This window comes from Entelurus aequoreus, linkage group LG08, assembly GCF_033978785.1.
Source record: "Entelurus aequoreus isolate RoL-2023_Sb linkage group LG08, RoL_Eaeq_v1.1, whole genome shotgun sequence".
In the NCBI taxonomy this organism is placed as follows: domain Eukaryota; kingdom Metazoa; phylum Chordata; class Actinopteri; order Syngnathiformes; family Syngnathidae; genus Entelurus; species Entelurus aequoreus.
The window spans coordinates 43,830,477-43,855,870 of NC_084738.1; the positions used below are offsets into that span (position 1 = coordinate 43,830,477).

At 42.1% G+C, this 25,394-nt stretch overlaps 1 long non-coding RNA gene across 1 annotated transcript in view; it reads left to right on the forward strand.

Moving 5' to 3' along the window:
* Positions 1-1,536: 1,536 nt before the first annotated feature.
* LOC133655907 (uncharacterized) overlaps positions 1,537-25,394 on the forward strand; it is a 104,459-nt gene continuing 80,601 nt past the window's right edge. Inside the window, exon 1 of the long non-coding RNA XR_009827063.1 lies at positions 1,537-1,650. This is a non-coding gene — a long non-coding RNA (uncharacterized LOC133655907). The remainder of the gene's footprint in view (positions 1,651-25,394) is intronic.

The following is a 25,394-nucleotide window of genomic DNA, read 5'->3' on the forward strand; positions in this document are numbered from 1 at the left end:
TCGATGGCTAAATGAGAGCCACTGTAAAGGTGCATATTGCAATCATTAAGATAGTCAATGATTAGTTGTTACAAAGTTGGATACTCGTGTTAAACAATGCCAAAGCATCAAATCTTAAGGTTTATGTGTCTCTTTTTTAACAGTGGGCACGCTGTGACATCACAGTGTGTTGGATGTACTTATGTGGACATTGTAGTACAGTGGAACCTTGATGACGATGAACGCCTCTACTTACGATCGGTCTGCAAACCTTTAGATCGAGCCAAATATACATCTGTGTGTGAACAATGTCTCAGCGTACGAGCGCTTTATTAATTTATTCATTCATTTTGTGTGCCGTTGGAAGCCCTATGGCAGGGGTGTCAAACTCATTTTAGCTCAGGGGCCGCATGGAGGAAAATGTGTGCACACGCGGGCCGGACTATTAAAATCATGGCCTTAAAACTAAAAAATAAAGACAACTTCAGATTGTTTTCTTTGTCTTACTTTGGCCAAAAATGGAACAAACAGATACTGAAAATATTACAATAAAAATATAGAAAAAAAATATCGACAGCAGTAAAGTTTAGATCGATGAAGGAAAAAAGAAAGTGAATGACTAATAACTGAATATATTTACATATGCATAAAAATTTGTTTTCTTTTTTATTCATTTTTTTAATGAATTAAGTAACGTTTATGACAACCTTGGTCCAAAACACAATATAGAATGTGAGATATAACAGGATAATGCATACATTTATCATTTGTTTTCAAAACGGTTACAAAAAAGTGGGACCCCAATCATTTATTGTGGGACCCCATTTTTATGACTTGATGGGGGTCCCGGGGATCCCATTTTGAAAATTCCTCGCGTCAACACTAATGGAGTATTGATGCGTGCAAAGGAGCAGCAAGCGGTTCTAATACTAATTAAACCATAGATAATTCCTTCACGGGCCGGATCTGGCCCGCAGGCCTCGACTTTGACACCCCTGCCCTATGGGGACTGACAATTTATCAACATCACTTTCTGTACATGGGGGCACAGTCATTTTGAAGAGGCGGGCCACTATGTCACATCCTGTTTACACATTTGCGAGGAGTACATGGCGGCAAAATGGCGCATAGATTGGTCCACAATTGCAACCATTATTTTTGAAAAAAGGATGTTTATATGGTTGCTGACTTTGCCAAAGGGGTTAAATAGCTTTGCGAGAACAGAGAGAAATTGCAAGACCAGGTTGAAAAGCTGTTTCTCGAATGGATAAATGAGAAGCAGCCTGCAAGTAATAGCATTTCTGTGGCTACCATTTGCAAAAAGGCTTGCCATTTATATGGAGACTTGATGTCCAAAAGTGGCCATGCTAGAAACAGCACAGAAGAACAATCTAGGGCAAGCCGTGGGTGGTTGGAAAAGTTTAAAAAGAGGAGCCGACTTTCACCAAGCACTTCGAGGATTCTATCAGCAATGTGAGCTTCAACCGTAACAAGTTTTTAATTGTAATGAGACCAGGCTTTTTGGGGGAAAAGATCCCTAAGCCGACGTATAATACAGCTGAAGAGAAGGCACTACCGGGACACAAGCCGATAAAGGATGCTATTTACAACTCCGAAACTCCTAGACCATTTTTTTTAAATACCACAAATATTCACCGACACCAAGACAAGGTAAAAAGGGTTTTTACTTTGTTTTTTACTGTAGCACATGGTTGGTAATGTTTTGGAGAGCCCCAAAGAAAAAGGGACTTTAGTGTGTGTGCAAGCTGTGACAGTTAGACTGGCTGTTGTGTTGTTTGGATAAAAAAAGAGATTGTTGAGCCATTACCACCTTGTTATGTTGGTTTGATACATATACAGTATGTATGTATACAGTACTACATTATGGTGTCTTTTAAGTGTGGATCGCTTTGATTTACATGACGTCACGTCCGGCTCATTTACAAACCCCGTTTCCATATGAGTTGGGAAATTGTGTTAGATGTAAATACAAACGGAATACAATGATTTGCAAATCATTTTCAACCCATATTCAGTTGAATATGTTACAAAGACAACATATTTGATGTTCAAACTGATAAACATTTTTTTTTGTGAAAATAATCATTAACTTTAAAATTTGATGCCAGCAACACGTGACAAAGAAGTTGGGAAAGGTGGCAATAAATACTGATAAAGTTGAGGAATGCTCATCAAACACTTATTTGGAACATCCCACAGGTGGACAGGCAAATTGGGAACAGGTGGGTGCCATGATTGGGTATAAAAGTAGATTCCATGAAATGCTCAGTCATTCACAAACAAGGATGGGGCGAGGGTCACCACTTTGTCAACAAATGCGTGAGCAAATTGTTGAAAAGTTTAAGAAAAACCTTTCTCAACCAGCTATTGCAAGGAATTTAGGGATTTCACCATCTACGGTCTGTAATATCATCAAAGGGTTCAGAGAATCTGGAGAAATCACTGCACGTAAGCAGCTAAGCCTGTGACCTTCGATCCCTCAGGCTGTACTGCATCAACAAGCGACATCAGTGTGTAAAGGATATCACCACATGGGCTCAGGAACTGTCAGTAACTAGAGTTGGTCGCTACATCTATAAGTGCAAGTTAAAACTCTCCTATGCAAGGCGAAAACTGTTTATCAACAACACCCAGAAACGCCGTCGGCTTCGCTGGGCCTGAGCTCATCTAAGATGGACTGATACAAAGTGGAAAAGTGTTCTGTGGTCTGACGAGTTCACATTTCAAATTGTTTTTGGAAACTGTGGATGTCGTGTCCTCCGGACCAAAGAGGAAAAGAACCATCCGGATTGTTATAGGCACAAAGTTGAAAAGCCAGCATCTGTGATGGTATGGGGGTGTATTAGTGCCCAAGACATGGGTAACTTACACATTTGTGAAGGCGCCATTAATGCTGAAAGGTACATACAGGTTTTGGAGCAACATATGTTGCCATCCAAGCAACGTTACCATGGACGCCTCTGCTTATTTCAGCAAGACAATGCCAAGCCACGTGTTACATCAACGTGGCTTCATAGTAAAAGAGTGCGGGTACTAGACTGGCCTGCCTGTAGTCCACACCTGTCTCCCATTGAAAATGTGCGGTGCATTATAAAGCCTAAAATACCACAACGGAGACCCCCGGATTGTTGAACAACTTAAGCTGTACATCAAGCAAGAATGGGAAAGAATTCCACCTGAGAAGCTTAAAAAATGTGTCTCCTCAGTTCCCAAACGTTTACTGAGTGTTGTTAAAAGGAAAGGCCATGTAACACAGTGGTGAACATGCCCTTTCCCAACTACTCTGGCACGTGTTGCAGCAATGAAATTCTAAGTTAATTATTATTTGCAAAAAAAAAATAAAGTTTATGAGTTTGAACATCAAATATCTTGTCTTTGTAGTGCATTCTATTGAATATGGGTTGAAAAGGATTTGCAAATCATTGTATTCCGTTTATATTTACATCTAACACAATTTCCCAACTCATATGGAAACGAGGTTTGTAATATGTGTGGTGCTGTTCTCAATGGGTACTAGGCACCATTTCGCTATTCTGTAAGAAAAATGCCCCATGCTTGCGTTGTTTTTAGCTGTACGAACTGTTGAAATCGCGAAAATGAAAACAGTTTCTTCAAAATTCCTCGAGAGGTAATCAAGAAGGGCGAAAGACTGCAAGATTTGAAGAAAGACAACAAAAAAGTGGCACGCACTACAGACCAAGGGAGCAGAGTCAAAGAAAGCACAAGTTTGTTTGATATACATTGAACAATGTTTATTTCCCATTTAAGTATTATCTTGAAATTATTTGTACTTTATCTTGTTTCAAAGTTCTTAAAACACATTTTTGCGATGAGTGTTTCGTAAACCACCATTTCAGCGAATCTAAATAAAAGAAAACAAATGAGAGTAAAACCTAAAAGAGTTAAACATTTTTAACAAAGGCAGCATTCATAAATGAAGCTTTTAGCACATACACAACGATAGATGTACTTTGATAAAGATTAGTAAAACACATACTCGTAAATGGCGTATACAACAACAACAAACATGGCAGTAGACGCAAAGTTGTATCATTAAATGCAACCTTTGGCGAGGAAAAAGGATGCATATTTATCCGGGAGAGTCTTGATGACAATTTTTTTGACCCAGCCACAGATAAAAAAGTTGTAGACCTCCATGCTTTTCCAAGCTTTCATGTTTTGTCGTGTAGAATGACATCTGGAGCACCAAATAGTTCGATATGTCTGGGAATTCTTGATATCACACGACAAATCTTTTTTTGATAAAGTATAGGGATCTATTCCGTTGCATAATTGGATTTTTTTGCTCGTATCTGCTTTTTGCAGGAAGATCTAGGCTCCATTGCGTACTCAAAAATGTGTGCGTTGCTTGCTGTACAACAGCAAATGTATTTCGATTCTTTTCGGTACTTTTCTGTCATGACTCGGTCTGTGGCGTGGTTGGTTCTCCAGTGGTGCAAATGAATTGCGGCATACGTGGCGTGCAGGTGAGGACATGTTTAATATTTTAACTCAAAAGGGGATTAACAAAAAGCGCGCACAAAGGCGGAAGTACAAAACGTGGCTATGAAAATAAAACACTATAGCACAAAGGCAAAAAACTATGAATAATAACAAAACTTACTTGACATGAGAAGAGGGGCATAAAAAAGAGCAGCATGGATCATGAGGGTGAACAGAGTGGCAGGAGTGTGTGTGATGTCGCCAGGACGAACAACAGAAACAGAAAAGCTTATATAGTGACATGATCAGTGAAAACAGGTGCGTGACTCTAACCGTGAACAGGTGCGTGACATGACAATGTGAACCAGGTGAAACTAATGGTTGCTATGGTGACAAATAAAAGTGCACAAAAAGTCCAAAACCAAATCCGAACATGACTAAAACAAAACATAATCACAGACATGACAGAGCCCCCCCCCCTCCCTTACGGACAGATCCCAGATGTCCAAAACAAACAAAACAATACAGGATCGAGAGTCATGGGAGGGCGGGAGGGGGACATGGCGGTGGGTCGCCAGACCAGGTGTCCCCGAATCCACCGGGGCAGGATCAGGTGGCGGCGACGCGTAGACCGCCGCTGTACCTGACGAGGTGGGCGACCCGGGAATGGCCATATCCATGGCCGACGAGGAGGTGGGCGCACTTGGCGTGGCGACCGACCAGGTAGTGGCCACATCCGTGGCCGACGAGGAGGTCGGCGTACCTGGCGTGGCGGACGCCCATGAACTGGCCACATCCATGGCCGACGAGGTGGATGCGTCGTCATCGTGGCAGACGTGGAAACTGCAGATGAAGCAGGTGGCGAAGCTTGGCGTGGAACGTCGGGCGGCGAAGCTTGGCGTGGCCATGGTTGGTCTTGGCATGGTTGGTCTTGGCATGGTTGGTCTTGGTCTTGGATTTGGCATGGTTGGTCTTGGTCTTGGACTTGGCATGGTTGGTCTTGGACTTGGACTTGGCATGGTTGGTCTTGGACTTGGTCTTGGCATGGTTGGTCTTGGACTTGGTATGGTTGGTCTTGGATTTGGTCTTGGCATGGTTGGTCTTGGACTTGGTCTTGGCGTGGGGGGTCTTGGTCTTGGCTTGGACTTGGGGGTCTTGGTCTTGGCTTGGACTTGGGGGATCTTGTTCTTGGCTTGGACTTGGGGGATCTTGGTCTTGGCTTGGACTGCGACTGGCGGCACTTGGCGTCGTGAAGCTGCGACTGGCGGCACTTGGCGTCGTGAAGCTGCGACTGGCGGCACTTGGCGTCGTGAAGCTGGACGTGGTGGAGCTTGGCATGGTCGAAAGACTGGTGGTGGCGGCCGTGCTGGTGGCTGTGGCTTGGCGTGACGAAATTCAGGTGGTGGTGGCCGAGCTGGAGGCTGTGGCTTGGCAGACCGAAGAACGACCCCACCTGAACAGTCCCCAGCCCTAGCCCCCCCCTCAAGGAGCGGATCCCAGACGCGCTCCCCGCGGTCTGGAACCGTCTTTTGGGGTGGGTGGAGGGAGGTGAGGAGGGGGGCAAAATCCTCCCCTCTAAATTGTCCAAAAAGTCTTTCTTTCCCCCCCACCTGGGCTTTTGTGGGTGAAAATTTTTTTTGTGACTTGGGCGTGGCTTGAGTCCTGGGGGGCGGGGCATGAAAACTGGGTGACTGTGATTGACAGGATCTAATTTGTAAAAACATGTCCTGATAATGTCTTATCATGTTTTTAGAGTCTTTTGCTGGAGGTGAGTGATCAAAAGAAAAAGTATTGAAAAAAAAATCTTGGTCTGTGATGTCATCCTGGGTAAGCCGGGCAGGCTGCGGCCCATTTCCGCCCGGAGGGGGAGGAGCTTGCGGGAGCGCCGCGTGCTGTCCGCTCACCTTCCCTGACGTTCTTGGTCTGGAGCGGCGCTTCCGGGACAGGGATGACGCGCCAACGTCCCCGGGCCAAACGGAGCTGATCGGCACCAGTTTTCCGGTCGGACCCCACATGAGGTCCTTGCGCTCCATGGGGGAATAGCGAAGTGTCTCGGCTTCCATGGCGCGCAGGACCTCCCACGTTCCTTCGTCCAAACTTGCTGGAGAACTTTTTAGCTGGCGACATCTGTCATGACTCGGTCTGTGGCGTGGTTGGTTCTCCAGTGGTGCAAATGAATTGGACCATACGTGGCGTGCAGGTAAGGACATGTTTAATATTTTAACTCAAAAGGGGATTAACAAAAAGCGCGCACAAAGGCGGAAGTACAAAACGTGGCTATGAAAATAAAACACTATAGCACAAAGGCAAAAAACTATGAACAATAACAAAACTTACTTGACATGAGAAGAGGGGCATAAAAAAGAGCAGCATGGATCATGAGGGTGAACAGAGTGGCAGGAGTGTGTGTGATGTCGCCAGGACGAACAACAGAAACAGAAAAGCTTATATAGTGACATGATCAGTGAAAACAGGTGCGTGACTCTAACCGTGAACAGGTGCATGACATGACAATGTGAACCAGGTGAAACTAATGGTTGCTGTGGTGACAAATAAAAGTGCACAAAAAGTCCAAAACCAAATCCGAACATGACTAAAACAAAACATAATCACAGACATGACACTTTTCGATACTTTTCTAAATAAAGGGGACCACAAATATTGCATTATAGGCTTTATTTTAACAAAAACATTTACAGTACATTAAACATGTGTTTCTTATTGCAAGTTTGTCCTTAAATAAAATAGTGAACATACAAGACAACTTGTCTTTTATTAGTAGGTAAGCAAACAAATGCTCCTAATTTAGCTGCTGACGTATGCAGTAACATATTGTCATTTTCCATTCAATTATTTTGTCAAAATTATTTTGATTGATTGATTGATTGAGGCTTTTATTAGTAGATTGCACAGTGAAGTACATATTCCGTACAATTGACCACTAAATGGTAACACCCGAATAAGTTTTTCAACTTGTTTAAGTCGGGGTCCACTTAAATTGATTCATGATACAGATATATACTATCATCATAATATAGTCATCACACAAGATAATAATCAGAGTATATACATTGAATTATTTACATTATGGGTGTGGGATGAGGAGAGGGGGGGGTGGGGGGGTGGGGTTAGGTTTGGTTGATATCAACACTTCAGTCATCAACAATTGCATCATCAGAGAAATGGACATTGAAACAGTGTAGGACTGACTTGGTAGGATATGTACAGCAAGTAGTGGACATAGAGAGAGAGATCAGAAGGCATAAGAAAAAGTATCTACATTTGATTATATTTACATTTGATTATTAACAATCCGGGGAGGGTGTTAGTTTAGGGTTGAAGTTGCCTGGAGGTGTTCTTTTAGTGCGGTTTAGAAGGAGGATAGAGATGCCCTTTCTTTTACACCTGTTGGGAGTGCATTCCATATTGATGTGGCATAGAAATAGAATGAGTTAAGACCTTTGTTAGATCGGAATCTGGGTTTAACGTGGTTAGTGGAGCTCCCCCTGGTGTTGTGGTTATTAAGGACAAGTGGTAGAAAATTAATTATTAATCTACTTGTTCATTTACTGCTAATATCTGCTTACTTTCTCTCTTAACATGTTCTATCTACACTTCTGTTAAAATGTAATAATCCCTCATTCTTCTGTTGTTTGATACTTTACATAAGTTTTGGATGATACCAAAAATGTGGGTATCAAGCCAATACCAAGTCATTACAGGATCATACATTGGTCATATTCAAAGTCCTCATGTGTCCAGGGACATATGTCCTGAGTTTATAAACATAATATAAATTGTTCAAAAACGGAAAAAAAGATTTTGTGATGCTAAACAATATAGATGCTATTATCATAGTTTTATCGACTAGATATGCTCCTGTACTTGGTATCATTACAGTGGATGTTAGGTAGGCTGACCATACGTCCTCTTTTCCTCGGACATGTCCTCTTTTGCGGGTGTGTCCGGGCGGGGTTTTTTAAATGCCTCAAATGTCCGGCATTTTTAAATAGGGTTGCGTGTATTTTCAATGTACGTCTTGGGCATGGATCGGCAACCCCTAACAACTAAATTAAGGGCGTGCCGTGATGGCACTGCATATATTATCCTCTCTATTACTTGCACAAATAGCATGCCAGCCTGGTCTCATGTTGCATTAAGCTTTAACTTGCACTCGTGGGAGACAGCAAGGCATACTTGGTCAACAGCCACACAGCTTACACTGACGGTGGTCGTATATAACAACTTTAACACTGTTACGTTACAAATATGCGCCACACTGTGAACCCACACCAAAAAAGAATGACAAATACATTTCTGGAGAACCTCCGCACCGTAACACAACCTAAACACAACACAACAAATACCCAGAATCCCATGCAGCCCTAACTCTCTAACCTCAACCGACGCACGGAGGGAGGGAGGGGGGGGGGGGGTGATGTGTGGGGGGGTTTGGTGCTAGCGGGGGCGTATAATGTAGACTGGGAGAGTTAGTGCTGCATGGGATTCTGGGTATTTGTTGTGTTGTGTTTATGTTGTGTTACAGTGTGGATGTTCTCCAGAAATGTATTTGTCATTTTTTTTTGGTGTGGGTTCACAGTGTGGCGCATATTTGTAACGTAACAGTGTTAAAGTTGTTATTTACGGCCACCGTCAGTGTAAGCTGTGTGGCTGCTGAGCAAGTAAGCTTTGCTGTCATATTCGAGTGCAAGCAGAAGATGCATTCAACATGTGTCAGAGCAGGTAAGCTGTTTAAGCAGACTGTAGAGGGCGCTAAAGGCATCACGCCCAAATTTCGGGTGTCTCCCGGGAAAAGTGGGAGGATTGGCAACTATGACGCTGTTGGACGCCATTCATGTAAATCTCGCGGGCCGCACTAACTTTAAACTGTCATATTAAAGCGCGGGCCGGGGCGCGTGTCTGAGACCCATGGTTTAAACATAGCACAAAGCAATAAAAAGCTTTGTATACAGTGTTATTTCATTTTACATTTCAAAAGAGTATTGAGGCTCCCATTGTTTTCTTTCATTTGTGAAACTCGTCAAAATGGCTCTTTGAGTGCTAAAGGTTGCCGACCCTAGACTCTAGGGTTAAGTTAAGAAGGGGTTAAACAAAACAAGCTGTGAAGGTGCGCACGCAGAAACATTCGTGAGGGAGGGGCAGAGACACAGAGCGAGAGAGCTAGTGAGTGGAGACAGACATGAAAACAAGAAATGCCGAAAAGTAAATGCAACTTCACGGATGATTTGCGGAAAAAGTATTTGTGTTTTGGTCCTGGCCGTGACACATGGGAAGCAGAAAGCACTGTGTGCAAAGCAGGAACGTGTATATCTGTGGCAAATAAAGATCTACAAGCCCATATCGACACTACAAAGCACAAAACAGCTGTGCAGGGCGAGAGCTCATTTATGACAACCTTTTTCCAAAACACAACATAGAATGTGAGATATAACAGGATAATGCATACATTTGTTTTCAAAACGCTTACAAAAAAGTGGTACCCCAAAAATTTACTGTGGGACCCCATTTGTATGATTTGATAGGGTCCCTGGGACCCCATTTTGAAAATTCCTAGCGCCAACACTACTGTCAACATAGGAGAAAAAATGCTTTATTTAAATAAATACATTACTTATGAAGCAAGTTCGAGTATCATTGGCAAATTTTCACCTAGTCCCGGCCTTGGCGTGCTGCCCGCCTTGGCACGCATATATGTGTCCTCTTTTTGGGATTTCAGAATATGGTCAGCCTATGTTAGGTGTAGATCCACCCATGGCGTTTGTTTACATTTTGATGCCGGTGGGCTACGGTGTGTAGTGAAGCATGTTTAGCTATTCCTCGTCCTGCAGGGATGATACTTGTAAGAAACGTACTTTATTTGTAGCCAAGGAGGCGAGGATTAGTGATTTAGAAGTAGCTAAAACACTGTAGACTGCGGTTGGACTTTAGCCGCTACCTAGCTAGCCATGTCTAAAGCACCTCTTCCTGAGGGCGTTTCAGTGTTATAGCTTCACTTTTATCGTTAGTTTTTAAGCCAAAATGCGTCCGTTCTCCCTTTTCTGTCGACACACCGTGTCTGCTTGTAAGTACTCCGTGAGTGTGCGCTGTCGAACACGTTCGTCTTCTCGTAAAACTAACAATGACACGACGTGACGACGACGGGGGGCGGTGAACCGGTACTTCTTAGTGGCGGTATAGTACCGAATATGATTAACTAGTATCGCGGTAGTATACAAATACAGGTATACCATACAACCCTACTCTCTTATTTATACTTGCCTAGCCATCGACTCTTTCTGGCAGTGATGTTCGCTACAAGTTTGTGTTTGGCTTTATGCTACTCCCTAGTTTTCCTATTATCGTTTTCCACACAAAAGACTTCTTTCATTGTTATGCTAAGCTAAAACTAGCCTCCAGCATCTCGTATGTGCCCAGTGGTACGCTGGTTGTTTTTTCTCTTAGACGAGTGAAATAAATCATCGTCATACCTTTGTTTAAGTGCTAAAATTATGACTAAAGTGGTGAAGCTGTATTCTAATTTGCACTTTCATTTTATTGACTTGTTTATTTAAGAAACATACTGTATATATTATTTATTATTTATTTAATTAGAATGTATCTCTTTTAGCACTTCGTAATTGTATGTTCATTTATTTTTCAGCAATTTATTTTAGTCCTTCTTGTGCAGTATATTTGATTAGTATTTATTTTCATAATCAGCCTTACCTAAACCTTGATAATAATCTTTGTGATTAACACATGATTTCGTATCATTTGACAAGGTTTGTCCTGTTATATATAATTATTGATTACGATTAAAATCAAGAGTAAGATTACTAATTCATTGTTATTATTTCAGTGGGCCCCGGGTCTCTTTGTAATGGAAAACGGTCAAAATGGTTAAAAACCCCTGACCTAAACCATAAGAAAGTGTGTTAAATGTAGATTAAAATCATCATGGTCCCCTTTAAATAGTATCCAAATTGTGATTGGTGATAGCCCGCACCGAATCCATTCCGAGTGCTATGAATAGTTTTGGCGCTACCTGCTTACCCTCGCTAATAAACACATTATAATGAAGTTCAACAAATGACAAGATGACTTTTAACTTGCATATTTTACTGCACGTTGTATGCACACTTATCAAGATTTGGGAGGCTCAAGCTTGTAAAAAGATGATCGGTTTTATGTATTACTTCAACAATGTTCGCTCTTGTTTGTTTTTGTGGCATTAATGTAGATACCTTGCATCAAAAATCAAAACAACCTACCAAAAGAGCCTCGCATTAATGTGTATTTTTGCCAACAGGTTGTTTATTTTGCATCTGCGCTCATTGTACTATATAAATGCGCCTCCTGTTTCCGTCCTGTTCCCTTTATAATTGACAGCAGCACTGCTGTGTGGAGTTCTCAGTGAGTCATCTGACCCTGGCATCGGAGCGTATTGTGCAACATGCGGTAGAGAGCGAATGCTGTCAAGCTGTTACATTTGTACAATAAATAAACATGCCAGAGGTGGAGCTGAGCTGGGTTTTCTCTTGGAATGCGGGTTAGATGAGTAACAGTTTCAAAGCTATCTGTCTGACCATAACCACCTCTGATGTGTCCGCATTACCAACGGCAAGATGCAACAAACTGCCATTTTTCTCACTGATGTATGAAAGTAATACCTTGTTGAATTAATCTTGGAGAAATGTCAAGAACAAGTAAACAAGGGCCTTGGCAAAGGTATTTAAGACAGGCTTTGAGAGAAAAACACATAAACACTTTTGCGATGAAATCATAGAACTAGATTGGAGCAGTCAACCTTTGACAAGACAAAATCTAAACACACACACACGAGAATTAATGTATTTTTGCAAGCTAACTTTTATACTCCTGAAACCCTGCACGCAAACGCCTACTGTGCTGTCAGTGCTATTATATTTCTGATTAAGGCTATGTTCACAGACTGTAGGTCAATTCTGAAGTTTTTGCCCATGCAGTATGTACTGTATGTATCTGTTTTGTTTCATGTCAATGTGAACTGTACAATTCCGATATTTTCGGATCCGACTCTGATGCAGTCTGAACGTCCATTCGACCTCTACGTCATCAAAAGGTGACAAACGTCACAGTTCTACACCAAACCAAACAGTAATAAGGAAGAAATTAAATTGTGGATGTAGGAACTGAAAACAGTCAGTGGCAAAATGATGTTTTAGAAGTGATTAAAATATTATGTAGCTCCATTCTGCCCTCTCCCACATGCTCCTCGGTATAGACGTCGCAGCAAGTGACCCACAAATTAACATATCTTAAATTCTTGCCTCTTCCTTTTGGGAACATTTGGGGCGGTGTGGCTAAGATGGTAGAGCAACCGACCAGAATCTTGAGGGTTCCTGGTATGAATCAAACTGCAGTGAGGCACTTCACTCACCTTGCTCACACTAGTGGGAATGTAGCTTAAATGTAGATCAAGTATTTCTCAATGTAAAGCGCTTTAAGTCACTAGAGAAAAAATGCTATATGAATATACAGTATTTCACTTCCTTAATCTTAATCTGTTTATTTTTCAAAAAAACAGGGCTCTGCGTGCAAATTCATATTTTGTGCACGTGCACGTCAGTTCATGTTAGAATAATTGTATCTAAGTTATCACAAAACTTTGTGTTACATTGAGTTCCTGGCAAGAGGACAAAAGTTGTCTTTAATCCTACCAATCAAAAGGCTTGTGAAACTCCACTGTGTAGGATGGGAAGCAACATGAAGGTGTTCTGTTTCTTTCATGTATTGTAATCAAACAGAAAGATATTTTCGTGACCCAAGAACTACAAAGCGGAGAGGAAGCAGAGCCTGACTCCCCTCAAGACGACCTATTATGTGAACTGTTGTACGACCTTTTCTGTGAACTCTTTTACGACCTTTTCTTTGAACTGTTCTGTAACCAAAGGCGATGGCTGTTTACGATCCCGTCCCTTAGAAACAGCTATTGCCATGTAATCAGGGAAAGTCCAAATAAAAGAGAAGGCGTACAATCTTTCGCCAGAGGGTGCTGGAGACTGTGCAAGAGTACAGTTCTGCTTAAATTGAGCCAAATTTAATTCTGTCTCTGTTTAATTCCTTGCTTCTTGTCTTGTTTAATAGATGTCATCAGTGTTTGAACCTGACAGTTCATGTACAAATTCACTTTTCTTTAGACATACACATAATGTGCATATTTTGAGGTCATGTGAACGACGACATAAAATAACTCTGATTTAACAAAAAATCCAAATTGAGCATCGTACCCTGCAGTGTAAATGTGGCCTAATGGTGACGCTGTTATTAAACCCCATAAACCTAATTGAGTCTTCCCCAATACCCACAAACAAAATGGCAGACTACCCGTGTATCTGTTTTGATGATTTCAGTGCATCCTGTCCTTTTTTTTAACTCAATGATTTTTTTGAAGATACCCCACCTAAAATACGGATATTTTAACAAGAATACTCTTGTTTGTGTAATTTTTTTAGCAGTCGTCAAACAAACACGTTGATTGAACTAGGTATATTTATTTTAGTATGTTTTTGTGGAAGTGGAACTGTGTGGAACTCTTTACTGCAGAATTGCCGCACACATACAGTAAGAGAGTAAAAATGTGTCAAAACAAGCACCACTACTCTGTTGCCTGTACTTTTATTTTCCAGACAAATACACCACAATGTGGCTTTGTTATTGAAAGGTTTGAACCCATAAATCAGATTGACTTTTCTACAAAATGTTCTACAAAACATGTACTAATTTATTATTATTTATTACTATATTTATCATATTGTTATATAATTTATATATAATTATATTACATTATATTATTATTTATTTAGTCAAAAGTACGGTAGACATGGGCTAGTACATGTGCCTCACAATACGAAGGTACTGGGTTCGATCCCCGGGCTCGGGGTCTTTCTGTGTGGAGTTTGCATGTTCTCCCCGTGACTGCGTGGGTTCCCTCCGGGTACTCCGGCTTCCTCCCACCTCCAAAGACATGCACCCGGGGATAGGTTGATTGGCAACACTAAAAATTGGCCCTAGTGGGTGAATGTGAGTGTGTATGTTGTCAATCTGTGTTGGCCCTGCGATGAGGTGGCGAGTTTTCCAGGGTGTACCGCTTTCCGCCCGAATTCAGCTGAGATAGGCTCCAGCACCGCAACCCCAAAAAGGGACAAGCGGTAGAAAATGGATGGATGGATATTACATTATATTATTATTTATTTAGTTGAAATTTTCTACAAAAACACTGAATTTTCAACGTTGAGACAAATCACAACAACATTTTGGTACGACTACGTACCTTTAGAAGATTAACAAGCACGTGTGTGTAAATTTTGAACGTGATTGGTTGAACAATATGGCTGTCATCAGGCAAAATAACAAATTGTCTCAGAATAAAAATAACTCTGGTCCAGCAGGAACTCAGACAGCAATAGCACACTCAGGGCCGTTGTACAGGGGGGAAAGGTGGTGACAATTCTAAGGGTTCACAGCTAGGGCCCACACACAGACCCCTGTAGCCTCTACGACAAAATGATTATTCATACACTGAACTAATATATATTCATTCGAATGAATCCAAATGAAAACAAAGCCAAAAGTCATACAATTTTCTAATTTTAATAATTTCAATAACCCCCTTGGCCCCTTCTTAAAAAACGGTTTGGTCCACAGACTCCACACCAATGTTTCATCTAAGGCCTAGGTGTCAAAGTCAAGGCTCGCGGGCCGGTTTGAATTATCTTTGGCCCCCAGGATGATATTGATTAGTATTAAAACCGTCCTGCAGGCCACAGCCGCCTGCTGCTGTTTTGCATGCACCAATACTCCATTCCCCACAATGCAATAGCCCGCCAACTCACTGCAGCGCCGCAAGTGGGCCTCGGCTTCATTATTCATCAACATTGAGGGCAGATGTCAACTTTCAGCAACCCCCCTTCCCTATAATGGCTAAACGGAAGGTGGACGGTGAGAACAAAATGCAACACGGAACGACACAGGAGGTCCTTCATACCGACAGCCATCAGACTGTATAATGCATATGTTCCTTGACTGCACTTAAAGGCCTACTGAAACCCACTACTACCGACCACGCAGTCTGATAGTTTATATATCAATGATGAAATCTTAACATTGCAACACATGCCAATACGGCCGGGTTAACTTATAAAGTGCAATTTTAAATTTCCAGCTAAACTTCCGGTTGAAAACGTCTATGTGTGATGACATATGCGCATGACGTCAATGGTTGAAACGGAAGTATTCGGACACCATTGAATCCAATACAAAAAGCTCTGTTTTCATCGCAAAATTCCACAGTATTCTGGACATCTGTGTTGATGAATCTTTTGCAATTTGTTTAATGACTGCAAAGAAGAAAGCTGTAGGTGGGGTCGGTGTATTAGCGGCTGGCTACAGCAACACAACCAGGAAGACTTTGACTTGGATAGCAGACGCACTATCTGACGCCAGCCGCCGACCGCACAGATGATCGGGTGAAGTCCTTTGTCGCTCCGTCGAACGCTGGAACGCAGGTGAGCATGGGTGTTGATGAGCAGATGAGGGCTGGCTGGCGTAGGTGGATAGCTAATGTTTTTAGCATAGCTCTGTGAGGTCCCGTTGCTAAGTTAGCTTCAATGGCGTCGTTAGCAACAGCATTGTTAAGCTTCGCCAGGCTGGAAAGCATTAACCGTGTATTTACAGGTCCATGGTTTAATAGTATTGTTGATTTTCTGTCTATCCTTCCAGTCAGGGGCTTATTTCTTTTGTTTCTATCTGCAGTTAAGCCCGATGCTATCACGTTAGCTCCGTAGATAAAGTGCTTCGCCGATGTATTGTCGTGGAGATAAAAGTCACGGTGAATGTCCATTTCGCGTTCTCGACTCTCATTCTCAAGAGGATATAGTATCCGAGGTGGTTTAAAATACAAATCCGTGATCCACAATAGAAAAAGGAGAGAGTGTGGAATCCAATGAGCCAGCTTGTACCTAAGTTACGGTCAGAGCGAAAAAAGATACGTCCTGCACTGCACTCTTGTCCTTCACTCTCACGTTCCTCATCCACAAATCTTTCATCCTCGCTCAAATTAATGGGGTAATCGTCGCTTTCTCGGTCCGAATCGCTCTCGCTGCTGGTGTAAACAATGGGGAAATGTGAGGAGCCTTTCAACCTGTGACGTCACGCTACTTCCGGTACAGGCAAGGCTTTTTTATCAGCGACCAAAAGTTGCGAACTTTATCGTCGATGTTCTCTACTAAATCCTTTCAGCAAAAATATGGCAATATCGTGAAATGATCAAGTATGACACATAGAATGGATCTGCTATCCCCATTTAAATAAAAACAATTCACTTCAGTAAGCCTTTAAATGTAGAGTATATGTAGAATATATTTATATCATTTATATATTATATATACAGTATATAATATGTTATATATATTATATTATTTATTATTATTCTTGTCTATTGTGGGCGAACTGTGGTGCTGAATTTCCCCCATGGATCAATAAAGTACTTTCTATTCTATTCTATTCAAGCCAGGTGGGAGGCAGAGTACATGGTTACGGAGGTAAAAGGCAAAGCTGTGTGTCTTCTGTGTGGAGAAAGTGTGGCTGTAATGAAAGAATATAATCTAAGAAGTCCCTATGAAACGTCTAAACACAAAGACAAGAATATGGACACCGAACAAAGGCTACAGAAGGTGGAAGAATTAAAACGAGGTCTTAAGTCCTGGCAGGCTCTGTTCACAAAAGACACATCACAAAGCTATGGTGTCGTTTTAATAACGGACACCATGTTTAATCATAATTGTAATATTTGAATGATGATAAATGAACGTGTTGTGGCAGTATGCGGATTTCACCAATGCTGCAGTTAGCAGAAAAAATCGGTTGCCTTTCCAAACATTTTTAATAAACTGCCAACGTTAGAATGCTAAAGAGGAAGTGTTTAAAGTTTAATGGCTTTGTAAAAACACTGAGACAAAGTCTAAGTTCATTGTGTTCTTCATGGTGTTTTTGAAACTGCACCATTTATTTCCTCAGAGTTTTCAGTGTTTTGCCAAGAGGATTATTTGTAGTATGTACATTTTCAGAATGTACTTGTTCTATTTTTGGCCAAAGTAAGACAAAGAAAATAATCTGAAGTTGTCTTTATTTTTAAGTTATTATGCCATGATTTTACCAATCCGGCCCATGTGGGAACAGATTTTCGGTCATGTGGCCCTTGAGCTAAAACGAGTTTGACACCCCCGCGCAATTGCATACTGCTCCCATTGTCCTCCGTGCACGGAAAATCTATGGAGCAATCCAAATCCAAAATCTCTAAACAAAACACATAATTTATCCTGTACCAATTTCAACAAGCGGTCACCGCAGATAAAACAATGACAACATCAGCCGAGACGTTTTATGGAGGAGAAGGAGGTTGTCTACATTAATAATCATTTTATTGAGCAAAACTGATAACTGTGAGCTGTAACAACACTAAACAATTTTAAAAACAAAACTACTATCTTGCAAAACGGTTCACTTTCGACTATAATCACACCAAAACAAACACTATAAGACGCACACACTCTGCTCAATCTGTGTTGCGTTCGTGGCCACAAAAACAGTTGGACAACCCCAGACCACACATAAACTAACGGTTAGGTTGTTACAAAGTGATAGGGTTCACACGCAGCCAATCAATGTCATTAACAGCGTGTTATGTGCGTCTGTTGCTGTTTTGCAAGTTAGCTTACAGCAGCAAAATTTGTGACGAGTTAAATACTGCTGGCTATCATGGACAATCCTGCCCACCCACTCCACCTGACAGGCTCCTTCAACTTCCTTCCCGCACGGTGCGATTCAAGAACTCCTTCATTCCACACTCCATCCAGCTGTATAATCACTCGCCATACAGCAATAGATGATATCTGTCTATTACCTGTCACCTGACATGTTAGCTACTTCTCTTTGTTTATAATGTCTATTTTCAATTTCCTGCTGTACCTACTCTCTATTTTATGCTGCTGTTGTCATATATACTGTATATACTGTAATATTGTACATGGTCATTGGTTTATATTGTATATATGTTATAGACATAATATATCTGTATATAAATTATTCTGTACACATATTATGTATATATTCTTATATATGTTGGATTTTTTATAGCTATATCATTACACTTTCCATCATTGTAACTGAGCTACTGTGTTGAACAATTTCCCTTGTGGATCATTAAAGTTTGTCTAAGTCTAAGTCTAAGTCTAAGTCTAAGTCTATACTGCATGCTAACTCTTATTTTAGCACAATGAGCAAGCACTGTACACCCACATTTTCCAATTACAATTGAACATATTCTAGAGACATGCATTGGGAATGTTAATTTATGGATATCAATCATGAAATGCTGTTCCTAGATTACATAAATGTGATCTCCGAAAGGGCTACATGTCTCAAATTCTTCCAAAGCAGGACCCTCCTCCAGACATTGAACATACAGCTCATGAAAAACAAGATTTATTTTTTATTTCATTGTCACTGGGCCAAATATTTATATTGGAAAATATTATAATGAAAATGACTGTTGTTATTTGATTATTATAATAAAACATTTAATGTGTTATGTGAGCTTTGGGACAAGTGTGATGCTGGTGTGGCGAGAGAGTGCATGTCTAATGTTCTTCACATGTGGTCCAAGGAATGCTCAGGAGTTTGTGCATTTGCTCAGACACATGAAAAATTAGGAGAAACATTGGTCCACGCCGCAGTTCGTCATTCCCATGGTTCTTCCTCATCAAAATTAAGTGAGCGCGAGCAAACTCTAGCAGGGTTGGGATGCCCCCCAAAAAGCACAAGTCCGGACACCAGAAAAGAGTTGAGAAGAAGTGGTTCGGAGTAGGAGCAGCAGAGACGGGGCCCAAGACATTAAAAATGTTTATATGAATGGTGAGAGAGTAAAACTACTGAGGGTGGTTGAAACAATTAGCCTACTTGTTCATTCATGTAAGGTCAGTAATGTTACCTTTGACGGGGTGCAGGCTGGACTCTGGAGCTTACGTTAGCTGTCATCTGGCCGTGCTACACTCTGGACAAGTCACCAGTTCCATTTTTAAAAAAGTTGGCAGTTCATTGTAGAGCAACTGTGTGACTGTGTGTTACACACATATCACAGTCAGACAGTGCTCTAGTATGCGCCTGTCAGCGGCTACACTGAATTGTATTAAAACGTTTTAAAAAAAGTTAAAGTACCACTGATAGTCACACACACACTAGGTGTGGTGAAATTACTCTCTGCATTTGACCCATCCACTTGTTCCACCCCCTGGGAGGTGAGGGGAGCAGTGAGCAGCAGCGGTGGCCGCGCTCAGGAATCATGTTGGTGATTTAAAGGCCTACTGAAAGGAATTGTTTTTATTTAAACGGGAATAGCAGATCCATTCTATGTGTCATACTTGATCATTTCGCGATATTGCCATATTTTTGCTGAAAGGATTTAGTAGAGAAAATCGACGATAAAGTTTGCAACTTTTGCTCTCTGATAAAAAAAAGCCTTGCCTGTACCGGAAGTAGCGTGACGTCACAGGAGCTAGTATTCCTCACAATTCCCCGTTGTTTACAATGGAGCGAGAGAGATTCGAGCGACAAAGCGACGATTACCCCATTAATTTGAGCGAGGATGAAAGATTCGTAGATGAGGAACGTTACAGTGAATGACTAGAGAGGCAGTGATGGACGTATCTTTTTTCGCTCTGACCGTAACTTAGGTACAAGCTGGCTCATTGGATTCCACACTCTCTCCTTTTTCTATTGTGGATCACGGATTTGTATTTTAAACCACCTCGGATACTATATCCTCTTGAAAATGAGAGTCGAGCACGCGAAATGGACATTTAAAGTGACTTTTATCTCCACGACAATTAATCGGTGACACACTTAGCTACTGAGCTAACGTGATAGCATCGTTCTCAAATGAAGATAGAAACAAAATAAATAAACCCCTGACTGGAAGGATAGACAGAAGATCAACAATACTATTAAACCATGTACATGTAACTACACGGTTAAAAATTCTCAGCCTGGTAAGGCTTAACAATGCTGTTGCTAACGACGCTAAGGCTAATTTAGCAACTTAGCAACCGGACCTCACAGAACTATGATAAAAACATTAGCGCTCCACCTACGCCAGCCAGCCCTCATCTTCCCATCAACAGCCGTGCTCACCTGCGTTCCAGCGGTCGACGGCGCGACGAAGGACTTCATCCGTGGGTTTGGCGGCAAGCATCGGCTAGGCGTAGTAAGTAGTCCTTGTTGTGTTGCTGTAAGTATTGTACTTAGCCGCTAATACACCAATCGATCCCACCTACAACGTTCTTCTTTGCAGCCTCCATTGTTCATTAAACAAATTGCGAAAGATTCACCAACACAGATGTCCAGAATACTGTGGAATTTTGTCGAAGAAAACAAGAGGTTTTTGTATCGGGTCGATGGGGTACAACCACTTCCGTGGATTTTGTGACGTCACGCGCATAAATCATATCCAAAGGAGTTTTTCAACCGGAAGTGTGGCGGGAATTTTAAAATTGCACTTTATAAGTTAACCCGACTGTATTGGCATGTATTTCAATGTTAAGATTTCATCATTGATATATAAACTATCAGACTGCGTGGTCGGTAGTAGTGGGTTTCAGTAGGCCTTTAACCCCCAATTTCAACCCTTGATGCTGAGTGCCAAGCAGGGAGGCAATGGGTCCCATTTTTATAGTCTTTGGTATGACTCGGCTAGGGTTTGAACTCACGACCTACCTATCTCAGGGCGGACCCTCTAACCAGATGGCCACTGAGCAGGTTTTCTTTTTATTATTGTTTATTATGACACATTCAAGTTCTACTCAGTAATTAATCACTACTGAGTAATTATTTAACATTATTATTAATAATTAATGAGTAACTGAATAATGACGAATAATTGCTTCATCATGATGTGTTCAATGTGGTCTTGTAAAATGTGTATATTAGTGGGAAATTTGAATAGCGTAAATACAAAAAAGGTAAAAGACAACTAATAATAGACTTAGACAAACTTAAGGACCCTGATGTGGGATCTGAACCGAGGATGTCGTTGTGGCTTGTGCAGCCCTTTGAGACACTTGTGATTTAGGGCTATATAAATAAACATTGATTGATTGATTGATCCACAAGGGAAATTGTCATACACAGTAGGATGGAAAAGGATACTGCTCACAAGGGCACAAAAAGAGGGCGAAAACAATCAGCAAAAAGTAGACCAAAAATGTACTATAATATATAACAACATAAACTCTAGCATATTTAATATTTACATAATAATATTCTGACTTGTTATACCTGCACTTGAATACCAGTAGAACAAAAGAGCTTGTGATTGGCCTCCGGCGGTCAGCTCCACCACCACCCAGGGATCAGATATAGAAATAGTGAACTCATTTAAGTACCTGGGTGTTCACATCATCAATAAACTGGACTGGACCCACAATTTAAACGCTGTCTACAAGTAGGGTCAAAGTCGCCCACACCTCTTGAGACTGAGGTCCTTCGGGGTGTGCGGCTCACTGCTGTGCACTTTTTATGACACTGTGGTGGCTTCTGCGGTGTTCTATGCTGTCGTTTGCTGGGGCGGGGGCAGCACAATCAGAAACAGAAACAGACTTAATAAACTGATTAAGAGAGCTGACTAAATCCTAGGCTGCCCACTAATCAACATTGAGGAGGTGGCTGACAGAAGAATGCTGACCAAGTTGACACCCATAATGTCCAATCCCTCTCACCCCATGCACGACACTTTGGAGACCCTAAGTAGCTGCTTCAGTATCAGACTGTTACATCCACAGTGCAAGAAAGGGCGCTACTGCCCACAACAAAAAGACTTTACAACGCACTTCAGTGATCACTGTGATGGGTTTTTTCATGGTGTGCAATACGGATGTTAGTTTTTTTGTTGTATATGATCTTCTATCTATACATATTAGTGAACATAATGTAGTATTCACTTTTTTTTTGTTTTTCATTACGCTTTACTTCTGTTACTATATGTCGGGGGTCAGCAACCCGTGGCACTAGAGCCGCATGCAGCTTTTTAGCGCCGCCATAGTGGCTCCCTGGACCTCTTTCAGAGATGTGTAAAATTAAAAAAGATGAAGAAAAAAAAAATTTTTTTGTTTTAATATATTTTCTGTAGGAGAACAAACATGACACAAACCTTCCTAATTGTTAGAAAGTCCACTGTTTATACATGCTTCACAGATGAGAGAGTATTTGGCAAGCACCGTTTTCTCCTACTAATTTCAGCGATCCTTGAACTCATCGGAGTTTGGTTACATGTACAACTTTCTCCGATGCTGCCACAGAAAGACGTGTTTTATGCCACTCCTTTTATGCCACTCCTTTGTCTTATTTTGTCCACCAAACGTCTTACGTTGTGCGTGAATGCACAAAGCTATTGATTTGTGCTTATCAGGCATATTTGGTCAATCCATGACTGCAAGCTTTTTTTTTTTATTGATTGAAACTTTTATTAGTAGATTGCACAGTGAAGTACATATTCTGTACAATTGACCACTAAATGGTAACACTCGAATAAGTTTTTCAACTTGTTTAAGTCGGGGTCCACTTAAATTGATTCATGATACAGAAATATACTATCAAATATATACTAACATCATAATACAGTCATCACACAAGATAATCATCAGAGTATATACATTGAATTATTTACATTATTTACATCATTTACAATCCAGGGTGTGGGATATGGATGGGGGGAGGGGTTAGGTTTGGTTGGTATCGACACTTCAGTCATCAACAATCAGCATCAACAATTGCATCATCAGAGAAATGGATATTGAAACAGTGTAGGACTGACTTGGTAGGATATGTACAGCAAATAGTGGACATAGAGAGAGAGATCAGAAAGTATAAGAAAAAATGTCTACATTTGATTGTTTGATTGTTTGAGATGAGATTCTGTAGAGAAATCTTGTTCGTTGGTTGACCTTTTTGATTACCTTGGTTGCCATTTTATCACAGAAAGATTAGCCTCTAGAATGGAACCTAGGTAGGTGACCTCATCCTTCCTGGTGATAACAATGTCACCCACTTTTATAGTGAAGTCATTGACTTTCTTAAGGTTGATGTGGGACCCAAATAGGATGGATTCCGTTTTATCCAAGCTTGTTGTCAGCGAGCCAGGTGCAAGTTCTAGAGAGTTCAGCACTGAGGATTTTCTCCACCTGTGACTTGTCCTTGCCGGATACCAGCAGGGCCGAGTCATCCGCAAACAAAAACAATTCACAGTTGCATGCTGATGACATGTGGTTTATGTATATTAGGAACAGTAAAGGTCCTAATATACTGCCTTGGGGGACTCCACAGCTTACTGAGAGGGGGGAGACACGGTGCCATTCACCTCTACCACCTGTTTCCTCCCCTCCAAGTAAGATTGCATCCAGCTCGATGAGGTTTTATCAAATCCGATTGCTCTGAGCTTATCCAACAGTATAACGTGCATAGGTGGATTAATGACCGGGCCTACCGGGCCCAGGCCCAGGGGGCCAGAGGCCCCAAGGGGCCAGGCCAACTTGGCCCCGCGGCCGCGACCCAAGCAAAACTACTTTTGCAAAAATAATAATCTTAAGCCCCAAGGGGCCAGGCCAACTTGGCCCCGCGGCCATGATCCATAGAGGGTAAGAGGCCCCAAGGGGCCAGGTCAACTTGGCCCCGCGGCCGCGACCCACAGAGGGCCAGAGGCCCCAAGGGGCCAGGCCAACATGGCCCCGCGGCCATGATCCATAGACGGTCAGAGGCCCCAAGGGGCCAGGCCAACTTGGCCCCGCGGCCACGATCCATAGAGGGTCAGAGGCCCCAGGGGGCCAGGTCAACTTGGCCCCGCGGCCACGATCCATAGACGGTCAGAGGCCCCAAGGGGCCAGGCCAACTTGGCCCCGCGGCCACGACCCACAGAAGGCCAGAGGCCCCAAAGGGCCAGGCCAACTTGGCCCCGCGGCCGCGAGCCACAGAAGGCCAGAGGCCCCAAGGGGCCAGGTCAACTTGGCCCCGCGGCCACGATCCATAGAGGGTAAGAGGCCCCAAGGGGCCAGGTCAACTTGGCCCCGCGGCCGCGACCCACAGAGGGCCTGAGGTCCTAAGGGGTCAGGCCAACTTGGCCCCGCGGCCATGATCCATAGAGGGCCAGAGGCCCCGAGGGGTCAGGCCAACTTGGCCCTGATCCATAGAGGGTCAGAGGCCCCAAGGGGCCAGGCCAACTTGGCCCCGCGGCCACGACCCACAGAGGCCCCAAGGGGCCAGGCAAAATTGGCCCCGCGGCCATGATCCACAGAGGGCCAGAGGCTCTCAATCATTATTATCAAAGCTAATTCTCAAATTGGATGGATCACACAACCTCACTCACATATTCTTTATCAATTATTAAAGGTTGTTTCTGAATTTTGATCACAGAACTTAATGCAAATATTCTTGATTGATTGACAAAGCTCATTCTCAAATTTTGATTACACAACCTTACTCTGACAAATTATCATTATCAAAAAGCTCTATCTCGAATTTGGATCACAGAATCTCACTCAAGTATTCTTAGCTGTGCCCCTCCCCCATCAAGTCTTTCATAAACCGGTCTGTTCTTTTAGAATCTCCTCATTTGGTATTTTGAACTCGTGAGAGACTGCTCAAAATTTGGTTTCCTTTCCCTCAGTTCAGACTCAGAGATAATTTGAAATCATTCAACAAGAAGTTTAACGCGCGCACACACACACACACACACACTTGAGTTGAGCATTACTTGGAAATTCTTATATTTTCCATTTTGCTGTTATTATCAGCATCTTCCCATTTTGTCCTTTTCTTTCGAGAAAGTTTACAGTCTGACATTTGTCACTGCTGTCAGTTAATAACTT